At 42.5% G+C, this 12,829-nt stretch overlaps 1 protein-coding gene across 2 annotated transcripts in view; it reads right to left on the bottom strand.

Moving 5' to 3' along the window:
- The window catches only part of TMEM74 (transmembrane protein 74), a 35,004-nt gene that overhangs the window by 18,802 nt on the left and 3,373 nt on the right, over positions 1–12,829 (bottom strand). Inside the window, exons 2-3 of one of the 2 annotated variants that reach the window (XR_001865807.1) lie at positions 6,528–6,797; positions 3,602–3,661 (exon numbers count right to left, since the gene is read on the bottom strand). The gene's annotated coding sequence lies outside the window, so the exon portion shown is untranslated. The remainder of the gene's footprint in view (positions 1–3,601; positions 3,662–6,527; positions 6,798–12,829) is intronic. The other variant, XR_001865808.1, reaches the window with a different exon arrangement.

Here is a 12,829-nt window from a genome sequence, read left to right as displayed (position 1 = left end):
GGGGGGGGGAGGGGGGGAGAGATAAATGCCGTATATATTGCTACATCCAGTGAACATTAGCAATTGAATAGGAGACAGGGACCTTTTAAGTTCTCCAGCTGAGAGAACAGCATAGTGACAGCTCACACCTTATTAGACACCAGACAATACAAAAAAGCAGAAAGAGCAACCACATCTTTGGAAAAGCCTCAATTAACAAAGAATGAGACATAAATCTGCTGGAAGCAGCACTTGTTCCATGCTGGTGTTCAGAGGGGTAAGCACAGCACATCCCTCGGGGCTGTGCTGGAGGGGCAGGAAACACAAAGTGCTCCCACGAAGTGGAGATGCTGTCCTACTAAGAAAGCACAAGTTGGGTCTCCATATCAGTGAGATCAATTGCACTTGTAACCTCAAATTTCATTAGTGCTGTATCTGTTTTCTCAGCTATGGAAAAAATAATTCTTCCTTTTGGAAAATTTTGCAGACTGTGGGCCACAGCTGTTAGCAAAGCTCCCATTGATTCAGGGCCAGAGAATAAACCTCTCCACATGCTGTAGTTATTACAAGCTGTTTGCATTTTTAACTCATGCTAACAATCTAGTTGGAGGATATTTTTTATTATTATTTACTGATTTTTTTTTAAACATAAGACAAGAAAACGCATATTAACATGAAAGGGTCTGAACATCTCCTCTGGCAAAAAGGAAGAAAGAAAATAAATTGCAGAGGAGAGAGAGATTTTAACATGTAGTCACCTCCTGTACTGTAAAAAGTAAATAAGAAAGTGGATGACATCACTTATGACCTAAATAAGTGTCAAAACAATGAAATGCGTTTGCTGATGGGAAGCAGAACTGATAGATGCCTCAGATATCTGACTCTGTTAATTTAGAAGTTGCTATCTTCAGCTGAAAAAGATGTTAAAATGCCCAGTGTCCACATTTTATTTCTGGTGCTTATGAATCAAACCCACACAAAAATGAGGCAATCAAAATGCACCAGATAGCCATAGAACTGAGATGGGGATGCTTATTAGTGTTGTGATGAGAAGTAAAATTGTCAAAGATTGCAGTTCGATAGTTTTATATGAACTACAGACAGGGAGAAATTCCCAAAATAATAAAATTTCATTTTCACATTCTTCTGCAAAAGGCTCCAGCTTCTCATTTCATACATTTTAATTTCAAACTGACACAAGCTAAGCTAAATATTCTGTTTTTGTTGGGAGGAGGCAAAACCCTGAAACTCCTACTAAAGTAGAGCATCTTGTAGTGTGGATTGGGTAAAGGATAAATATCTTTTTTTCTTTAGGAGACATCTGTCTTGAAACAGTGTTTTCCTTTTCATCTGGCTAGAGGCAGAGATCTCTAAACCTAGCCAGAAGGTGCTACAAGCTGTAATTGCTGGAAGGTCTGTGCTCCTCCGTATGTGGTGGATTTAAAGTTCAGTGCTCTGGTTTTACCAGTCAACTGCTCAGCCTGGAGAACAGAAGGCTTGAGGAGATCTTATCTATGTGTATAAAAACCTGATGTGGGGCTGGGGGAAAAAAGACAAAGCCAGAGACTCCTTGGCACTGACAGGGCAAGAGGCAATGAAATCTGAAATACAGAAAATTCTGATAATGATCAGAAAAAAACCCCTTTTTTTTGCTTTGCAGGTGGTCAAACACTGCAAAATGCTTCAGAGAGAGGCTCTGGAGCCACCTTTAATGGAGGTATTCCAAAGTCAACTGGATGAACTACAGGCAATCTGCTCTCGCTGACTTTGCTTGAGCAGGGGCTGGACCAGATGAGCTCCAGAGGTGTCCACCAGCCTCTACCACAATTCTGTGAAAGGGCTTCTTCTCTACCAGCACTTTTTATGAAATTCTAAAAGCATACTGACACACTGAGTGCCATCCAGTGATCAGCTCAAAGGAAACAAATAGTCATTGGGACGCTTTTCTGACCAAAAAAACTTATTTTTTAACTTCTAAGCAATCTCTGTTTTGTCAAATTATTTATCTGTCAGCTTGACAGATAAGATCAGACTGTGCCTGTACTTCCCATATGTTTCTTTTGCTGCAGATCATTCAGTGCCAAAGTTTCCTGAATATCCAAATCTGACTTTTAGATTATTATTTTGAAACACTTTGGATAAAAACATATGAACCTCAAACTTTTCTGCAGGGCATATAGACCATTTTCCTACTTCCAGCACTTTAAAGATAAATTAGCTTCACTGCAGAAGAACAGAAGACATTCTGAAGGTTCTCTAGCGATTAGTTTAATTAGCTAATAAACCAAATGGAATACACCTATTTCACTGAGATAGCAGAAACGCATTATCTTGAACAATAAACCCAGCATTTGCATGCAGCTTATGACAGCAAAGAGACTGTGAGTAATTCAAGAGAGATAAATTTAACAGGAGAGGAGATGCTGAACAGGGAGAGGGGTGAGGATCCAAGCAGAGCTGGCAGAGCGGTGAGGACAACTGCCATGATGATTAAGGACATGAGGATACAGAGGCAATTGCACTCCACTCAAGCTACCTTTGTCCAGACCTGGATGAAGCATGTAGGAGACACTTCCACTGAGAGGCACAGCATATTGCTCAGGCACTGTGCCCTCCTACAGCAGCGCTGTGCTACTTGGGACCAGAGCTGGCTGTGTCCAGCCAGCTCAAAAGCCTGCCCAGCTCAAGCCAGGGTCCGTCTGTCCCCACGCACACAGGTACGCCCCGAGGAGCAAATTCCCAGGAGCATCTTAGTTTCTCTCCAAGGTGCTCATGAGCCTTTAACTGGTTCTGAAACTAGTTCTGAAACAAGCTGAGAAAGGGAAATATATTGTAAAGTAAAGCAAATGAGTCATATGAAAATTGAAATAAGTGATAAAAATTATGCTAATAATCATCAAATAATCTTCTGCTGGGCCTACCATTGGTTTATAAGGGGGCTGGTGCACAAGGCAGAGAGGGACTGCAAGGCTGGGAGAGGTGGCAGGGAGTGAAAGAGAAAAAAATGGAGAAAAAAACAAGATCGCCTTTTGGTAAATCAGAAGACGGCTGGATTTGTTCAGCGGTTCATGAAGACACTACCTAAGGTTTTCAGGTGATTAGTGCCCCTAGGGAAACTTGAAGAATGTAGAGTGTTCTCAAATTAAATGCACAATCAACTTTTATTCTGAAAGACGACAGAATGATGTGAGAGAGAATTTAAGGTCTGTCCAAAGAAATTAATTTTTAAAAAGACACTAGAAACCTAACTGGTCTTATACAGTGTAGTATAAAAAACTCGTGGCATCTGACTATCCCTTCTATTAAAATAGACAAGAGATAGAAACCTTTGAAAACACTGGATGTAACTAGAGGACATATTTTATGAAAATGAGTTGTTGCTTACAAGATCAGGACTTTTTATTACTGTTGATAAATTGGCTTACTAGTATAAAGAATGACTAATCTGTAAGGGCTTGCCTTTGGATGTTGTTGTTTTTTTTTATTCCCAGTCTTGATTAGCCTCCTGTTTTACAACAGCATCAATCAACCGGACTACAATCAATTCAATATGAATTGTGAAATCTATTTCCACAATAATTATTGACTGTAGCTATTAACATTATGAAATCCATATTCCTACCTGCTTGACAAGACCTTCACCTCCCTTCCATTTTCTTCTCTTTAGTTCCACATACTTTGCCTGACAAAAAAAAATAATTAAATATACTTTTCTTATTTTTCCCGCCTTCTGTTCACTGAGGTGAAATGGTAAGATGCACAGGTAACTCTGAGGTAAAATACCTTATCTCAAACAGGAAATAAACCAAACATTGTCCTATATAAATGACAGTAAACATCATGTGATCATGTGTGGACACAGGGATTAACTTGGGGTTCCCACAAGAGCTCAAGGTAAAGAAAGATAGTATTTGTGTGACAAATTCACCTCCTGTGGTGTTTGGATACAGATCTCCTTACTTGCAATGCATTGGTTTATCCTGTGTGTAAATAAATGACTGTAGTTGTTTATATAAGCTTATTGTTGTGTATCCTGGAACTTTTAATGGGATGTGGGGTGAAGTTTCAGCGAAGGATTCTTAAATAGTGTACAAATTTTCCGTGTTAGTCCTCCATGGCCTGCATTCTAGCCTTCACCTTGAAAAAAAAAGCCACTAAAACCTGCTCTGTTTACTGTAGTTAAGACTTTGATTTTAAACCACAGACTTGAGGTATTACTGCTGTGCTGTGGAGCATCCCCAGCAGCTGTTTATCTCTCCAAGTCACAACTTCTTTCATTTTGTTCTGTGCAGGAGCAGTAACTTATTACTGGCCTCAAATTTTATCTCAGGCTACCTCAGCCACCCAGCTGAAAGGTAAGCTTAATCCCATCTGAATTGAAGGGGAGATAGAAAAGAATTGGCTTTTATTCCTATGCACTGGACACAGAATCAGATAATATGCAGGACAGCCAAAGAGGAGGAACTAGCTCTTTGCTGAGCCACAGAGCACTCACACCAGCATGCCCACAGACAGATGAGATTTGGACTCTCAGATGACAACGTATAAATGAGATCTCGATGGATATTTAAATGATTATTTAAGACTCTCTATGAGAACTCCATTTCCAAGGCTCACATGTGCACTCTTGGAGCTGCAGCAGTGCCATGTGTCAGCGGGACACTGCCTGCTGCCACCAAGGCAGTGGGGTTGGAGTGGTTCTGTTTGCACACGTGGCTTCGTGAGGCTGATGAAGAACTGCAGAGCTGGCATCAAAGTGAAAAGCAAGAACAGCACAAGCAGAAATAATGTATGACCCTAAAGCACCCCAGACCTGAACACAAATGGGAGTTATCTGGATAGAGGAAGATTGACAGCTATTTGAATCCAACCACTAAATAAAGACATGCATTTGTGGTGCTCCTAGAAAGACTCTGGTTCCTGGAATCAATGCAAAGATTTGTTCAGCCCAGTGTGCAACATTTTTCTCCCCTTCTCAGACAGACTCATTTTACCTAGAAACTTGCTGTCTGCATTATATCTCCTCTTCATTTTTTCTGCAGATGATAAGGCATTGTCCAAAACTGACTTAATAACAGCAGTAAGAGAGATGGATTATCACTTTAGGTTATTCAGACAGTAGTTAAAGTTAATAAAGGCTCAGACTGCTTCTTTGTGCTACAAATGCTGTGCAACAGATTAGCCTGCTGGGGAGCGCAATTGGAGGTGCTGGGTCCCCAGTCACTCCTCAGATGCCAGGGTAGTGGCTACAGCATTCATTTTCTCCTGAAGACATCTGACATTTGCTTCTCTCCATACTTCTCTATCTCTGCTGGAAAGCTGCAAGTGTAACCTCAGCACAGTTAATGTTCTTCTCTAACACACCAGGACAAGAAATACCATTAGCGTGTGAATGATGTATGAGGTGCTGGGTTCCTGCACCCCTCCCTTTTTGTTCAGGGGTTGACCATGAACTGTTTCTGCTCTCCTTCCCTCCCACAGTCCATCATGGATCTAAAGCTTTGACCCTGACTCTCTGAATGCACTTCTCCTATGCGCAACTGCTTCCCAACAGGGGCTGCAGAATTAGGCAAGGCAGCAGCATATGACAAATGATGCTTTTTTTGTAGACTGTGCAGAGCTGGAGGTCAAGCACACTATTAATAATTCTCTGACTTTTTAAAAGCCGTATTTCCTTCATTTGTTGGCAACATGATTTGAAAGGTCTGTACAAGCCACTTAAAACAGCAGCTGAACACAGGCATTTCAGCATCGTCCAGTATTGATTTTTGCTTCTAACTCGCCTCTTTGCTAAGACTGGTTTCAATATCCTGTGAACTTAAAGTGAAGACATTTCCCATCTCAATAGCCATGCATTGTAATTTGAACCCATAGACAAGCCTGTAATATTTTCCTTAGCAACATGGCTTAGCTCAAACAGCAAGACTGACACAAAATCTGTACCCTGGACCATTGCTGCCCACACTGAAGAAAGGCTGAGTGGGGAACGAATGGAGGTGGTCAGGAGTGGGAAACGCAATCACCAGGCTGTTCACCGAGCTCAACCTATACAAAAAAATCCCCACAATGTAGGGCTGTTACAGCAGAATACTTCTGCTTTCAGGGAAGTGGTCCCAAGGAACAAGAAACTCCAGTAAATTCAAAGCACTAGTTGGTATGCTCCCACATAGCAGAAGTTTAAAGGAAAAAGATATTCAGGAAATTTAGCAAATTCTTAACCAAAATTAAGGAAATGTGAAAATGTGAAAGAAAAATAACAATTGTAAACATGGATTTGGCTAATCATAACAGTGACCTAAAATTTAAGAAATTTCCCCACTGGGGAAATTAGAATATATAAATAATAATTTTCTTTTCTTTTGTGGGGGAGATCCTCATAGAAGAGAAAAAAAAGGACATGAGGAAGTGCTCTATATTTATTTATATATTTATACTAGAAAGAAGAAAAAGGACAAAGAAAAAACAGGTTTTCTGATTGGTGGAGAGTGAGACAGGAGCACAATTGAAAACGACATTGAGAAGGCTGAAGTGTTTCAACCTTTCTTTACCTTATTAAAAAGATCTAGAAGTATTCAGACTGTCCATAGACTTCAGAACGTTAGAACTTAGGCTGGTAGAGAGCAGAAGAAGAGGCTGCATAGATACATAATGTATCTGCAAATCATGTGAGCCTTATAAAATTCACCCCAGAGTGCTCAGAGAATTGAGCAGCAATTTCACAGCCATGAGCAATCATCTTTGAGGACTGATGGAGGGTGAAAGTTCCAGAAGACTGGAAAATGACCTCTCAAGAGCTCTTCCAGCCATGGTTACCATTCCTGTAAGGAGGGAAAAAGAAAGGTAAGACTCTGATCTATTGATTCCTTCTTTAGGAAGCCACAGTGGCAAATAACTACTTGGTATTGTCCTTATAGGCAAAGCATAAAGTTTTGAGAACACAGGGTCAGTCTGGATCAAATCAAAGGTCCATCTGCCACCAAATAGGCTCAGATAGAATGTAACTGCTCAGTAGCCTGCAGCAGTTACAGCTTTATCTAAAACCAAGGGTAGGGCAAGCACACACCAGCATATTCTCTCAGCTCTTAGCAATCAGAAGCTTAGGGACTTACAGAGCTAGAGACTTGGCATCCTTCTGTTAATAGCCCTCTGTGACCTTTAATAGCCCTCAACAATTACTAATCAAGAGATCTTGAAAGTGCTGTCTTTATTACATGAAATCAGAATATATAGAAACTGAAAACAGTCACATACTTTCTACTGCTCTGCCTTTCAGTGAATGTATTTTTGTGCCCAGCCTGGATATATTGTTATCACATATACATTCATTTCATGAACAGCTAATCCTTAAGCAAAGCAATACCAAAATGTCAGGATAGCTACTTGATATTATTTACATTCAAGCACAGTTACTCTCACTAGTTTGTCAAAAGCTGCTTCATGTTAGAGTTCAACCAAATTTATTTCAAGCTATAAAGAGACAAGACAATCTCATGTAGATAGATACACTGCAGTTGGAGAATAGTGATTAAAGAACTTTATTTACATTTCTAGCTGATCAACATCTTTTAGATCCTTCTAATGGGAAGAATTGATTTTTTTACCCTACAAAAGGGACTTAATCAATTTTGCTTCTGGATATGTTTTATTCAACAATAGCTAAATTTCCCTGCATACCCATCTGTCAAAACAGAAACAATCATTGGAAAAGAGAAGCCATTTGTGCTGATATACAGATATCTGTTTTATTTTTTCAACAGAAGCCTATTGATATTTTTATGCCTTAAAAAACCCAAATACAAATGACTAAAATGTGCAAAACCTTAACCAAATATGTCCAAATATTAGCAAATTTAGTTTGGGTTGACTTTCCTAGATTTTTTTTTAAATTATTTTGCACTTTAAATTAAATGTAAATGTCATTCTCCAGGAAAAAAAAATTGCGATCCTTTTCAGATTAATTTATTCTAGTGGTTCTGTACAAATTCAGCCTTTTCTGCAGTGCTGGACTGGGACTTAAGAAGCCTTGGTTCTCCAGCTGTCCAGGTGGCTCTCTGGGCACAAGAGGTGTCTCACTTCATCTGCAAAATGGGAACACTGTATGTTCTGTACAGAGCTTTGGTATCTGTGTGCAGGAGACCTTTTGAGAACATTATGTTTCATGCTGCTCAGCATCTCATTTCTTGATCCAAATGGAAGAACTTTCAGTGGTCTGTGGGTTACACACTCGGTGCAGGTGAACAAAAACCACACGTGCGAGGTTGGAAAGCTCTCATTCAGAACAATGGCCAAATGCCTGTGAGGTGCAGCTCAATTAACGGCAATAGCTCAGTATTTTTTACCACATGTAACAGTGGGCAAATCTACACATAAATAAGCAGAGAACTCTTTACAAGTTCTTAATACAGCAAGTGTGCAGAAATATTTTAACGAATTTTTATTGAAAATCTAATTAAAACATGCATTATTCGGCTCAGTTTCTACCATGGGCACTGCATTTACATTTACACAAACAAATATTAAGCAGGTTCATTTCAAATAAGAGGTTCTTGTTTTGTTTGGTTTTATGCAGATTTATAACATCCACAATTTAATTTAAACTGATAGGAAAATCAGAGAAGTCTCACCTCCCTGCAGTCTATAGGACTCTTGACCTTGCCAGGACTCATAAACACAGGGAACAAAAGCCCCTGTGAATACAACAGTTGACACTGAATCTGTCAAAATTTAAAATGGTAAGATTAAGAAGAAACATGTAAAAACAGTAAAAATGAATTTGTGTTTGCTTTCAGTTAAAAAGCCTCCCAGTCCTTTAAGCCGATGGATTGTCATATCTATAAATACATCTAGTCTCTTAACCTCTTGCTATCAGTTGCACACCATAGTCTGCATTTGGCATCAGAGCAGTCACTGTAGCCAATTTGGCCACTTCTGGGACACATTTATTACTGCTGTAGCCAGAACAGCCTAAAACCTGAACTGCGAATTGGGGCACTGTTGTACTCTACTCTGTGGTAACAGGTAGTATGAGCAGACTGCCCCTGCTCCAGCCTGGACCCACACCCACCACGGCGCTCCACCCACACGGTGATTCACACGACAGTGGCAGGGAAAGGTCTGATTCTGTCACACCAGAATGAAAAGTGACCTTACGAGGCATAACTGGTGTGGCATACCTTTGAATCATGTCTGGGAGGGAGTACAGGTTGTCAAAGGTGGTTAAAGTGATAACTGACCTACACCAGAGATCTGAGAGAAACAAAAAAAGCCAGGAGAAAACTGTGAGGCTCCCTGGAGGTCCTGCTTAGCTGCTGGTGCCAGTTGCTGCTGGCCCTGCACCAGAACCCTCCCATTGCTGCCCACTCTGGCACAGCTCTTCTGGAGGGGGAGGTGAAGCTGACACTGAGGTGGCGATGCTCAGCCCACAGACCTGCAGGAACATAGCTCCTGCATCTCCCTGCATCACCCATCACCTCCAGTGCTTTCTTGGAACCGCATGCCCACCCATCATCACCATGGCTGGTGCTGGGCCTGGCACTCTCTGCCCTCCTGCCCTGGCCACGGCCAAGTCGGGCCAAGGTGAGGATGTGATCCTGAAGTGGTCATGTATGTGGTGATGGTGAGCAGGGGCTCAACACCCACGTCCTCACACAGCACCTCCCCAGCTGCCTGCTCACACAGCCCTGGCTGCTCCCACCCACCTTTTCTCTTTTTTGTTCTGGTTGTATGGAGTTGAGTGGGACACAAGTGCAGCAGGGTTTGAAACTCTGCATTGCTTGGCACTTCTGGTCTGGGAAGGACCAGCAGCAGCAACACCAGGGAGGGGTGAGCTGGGGACAGGCTTGGTGTGCCAGCACAGCTCAATCTAGCACCACCTCTGCCAGGTGGCCCTGCTGCCTACTGAGGCCACTGAGGACTAGGGACTGCACCCATGGCACGAAGAGCAAGAGCTGATCACTGGAATCAGCAAGGAGCAAAGAGGCCCACAACGACAGTGCTCAGCTTCATAGACTTTTATTTTTGACTCTGTACAGAATGCAGCTGTGATTGTAGTAAGGCATCAAACGCACTATTGAACAGCTCACGATGGACTGTGATGTTTCGCCCTGTAGTGGGTCAGAGTTTTACAAGATTAAACCAGTTGGTTTCTTAGTCAGTAAACTTTATACTCATTGCAGACAGATTTTTAAAAGAATTACAAAGACTAAAAAATTGTAAACACATAAAAACCCAACAACAACCCAGTGTAGCTTCCTAGGAGAGTCTCAGGCATTTCTGTCATGGGGCTGGCTTCGGGCTGGCAGGAGCAGGCGAGGCTGGTGGGAGCCACGCTGGGCACCTCCAGCATGGGGGGCTGGGACCATGTGGTGACAGCCTCCATTCCAATGGCATTCCCAGCAGGTGCCATGCAGCTCCCAATGTCCAGCCTCAGCCACAGCGTCTGACTGAGAAAAAGGAAGTGAGAGCATGGGTCACCAGGGAGCTGTTTGAGCAGCAGGGAGCCAGACACTGGCAGCTGTCGCCTCGATGCGGGGAAGCCTCCATTCCTGCAGTTTAGGGAAGCATGGACACCTCCAGTGGGAAGGCAGAGGCCAGGGCTGGGCCCAGCCAGCAGACGTGTCATGAGGTAGAAAATGGGAAAGTGTCACATTGGGCAGCTGGGGTTGGTCAGAAATAAACTGACTAAGGGCAAAAATCCTGTTGTGTTTCCAGGGTACTCAGAAATCCATACTCAGAATCCTGGTATGTTTAGAGGGCACCTAAAACCCACTTGGTATATGCCAAAATTTAGTTCCTCAAAAAAAGAGAAAGCTCTCCAATGATTCAAGTGACAATTTTAGCCCAGGCAATGAAAAAACCACCAACAATTCTTCTCACATTTGTACCCTTAAAGCATTTCAGTATCAAGCAGGAGAAGTCAAATTGTGAGGGTGCATCAGGGGGCAATCAATGTCCCTTGGCCTCGCCCTTTGTCAACATCTCGTGCGAGGTTAATGGTGGGAAGCCCTGTCCACCGGCCAGTGGGCTTATACATTCATTTCCACCATCAGCCACCAGACAGCAAGTGCTTTGGTTTCTGTCTGCATTTGGTTTCACAGCACGAGAACCTGAGAGTCCAGAGGTTTTATACTGCACTGTTAACTCACACCATGCTGCAATTTGTAAAGGTGATCAGAGAAACATCCTGAGCATTTTTATCTGCTAAATTCCTGCACTTTGAAGGCCTTCCTTCACCTCTTTCATAGCACACACACCAAAATAAAGAAACTCTGTTAGTCCTGCTGTTTAAATTTTATTACTCCTCACACTTCTGCAGTGTATATTTAGATTATTAGGTTGACTAATGTTTCCTTAAAATGCTCAGGGAAAATTTCAGGGTTCATTAAAGTATTGCAGGTTCATGATCTGTGACAGGCATTTTACAAAGTGTCAGAAAACTTCTCACTTGACAATAACATACTGACAGTCAGGGGAGCGTTCCTTTTTCTAGTGCTAATAATCAGCATTAAGGCATGTCATGGTTTCTACAAGAAATCTGTGATCCGTACAGCTTAAGCTGTCATCTTTCTGCAATAATGGAATGTACTCCAATTTCATGCATATGTATAATTAAAAAATAAAAATAATAGCTCTCAAACCACCAGCTGCAGTTTTAGAGCTTCTGTCATGTAGGTGAGAACACGGGACCCAGGCAGGTGAAAGGGTTTTCATCCCCTGAGACATCCACCTCCCGCCCTGCACCATCTTGCTGACCCCAGCTCAGCACCATTTGCCCTCTCCTTGGCATGGCTTTCCCTGGACCTGTGGAGGCCACGGTCAGCCCCTTCCCATCCTCAGGGCAGGGTGAAAGCACTGTTCCCGCCCCCCCACACTGAGCAATGTGCCAAGCTCTGTGGGCAGTGCCCACATACCCCACCAGCAGGCCAAGGACAGAAAAGGAGGAACCTTCCTGCTCTGCATCCAGATTCTCAGGCTAGTTCCTTCCTCGCTTGTACTGATCACAGCAGCTGAAGGTAGCTTCCAGATGTAAGAAGACATTTACCCTAGAGATTCAATCCAGAATCCTTGACAACACAGCCAGAAGGATGTAAGCTCTTCAAAGACGACTGTGGAGATGCTGGTCATTGCTGAATTACTGCCTGTGAACACGCTGTGTATCATGATCTACTGGGCAGCAGCACCCTCTAATAAGGCAGCTCATTTAATGACGCAGTAACACTGACCTAAAGCTGCAGTTGGAGCAGAGAACATGTGAAGCAGGCTCTCTTTTCTGGGGCCAGCTTTAAAGTCTGGGTACCACAGTATGATATCTACTGACCAAAGGCATGAATCTGGAGCAGGGCAGCTCCTGGGCCCTTGATCACAGGCACCCATGCCAGCACCTGCAGCCAGCAAGCACAAGGGATGGAACTAGCTGAGTCAGACTTGGGTGCTGCACTTGTCTCCTGACAAGAACAGCAGAGAAGGGGAATGAAGAACCAAGTGGCAAAATAGTGTTCAGTCTCTCTGTGAGGAACCCATGTTTCTGCCATTCACTTGTTATTCTGAACTTTGTGCTGCCACTTATTACTGGGTGAAGGGAATATAAAGGAGATCTCCTCACTCCTTCCCATGAGAACTCTTCTCCTGTGTGTCACAGTGGGAAAAAAAGTATCATTTAAAAAATAATTCATATTCCTGATATTTGAGAGTTAACTCACAACTGAGAGGGCTGTCATAGTGAAGCACATTTTTCTTTTAAGACTGCAGTCAGAGACTGCACAGACAGAGCTCTTCACCCACGTTTGGCTTTGCCAGGGACACATACACACATAATATACATCTACACATTAATAAGACATATATATATATA

The sequence above is a fragment of the Corvus brachyrhynchos genome, unplaced genomic scaffold (assembly GCF_000691975.1).
Source record: "Corvus brachyrhynchos isolate BGI_N302 unplaced genomic scaffold, ASM69197v1 scaffold28, whole genome shotgun sequence".
Lineage (NCBI taxonomy): Eukaryota > Metazoa > Chordata > Aves > Passeriformes > Corvidae > Corvus > Corvus brachyrhynchos.
This window is presented reverse-complemented; position numbering and strand designations above follow the sequence as displayed.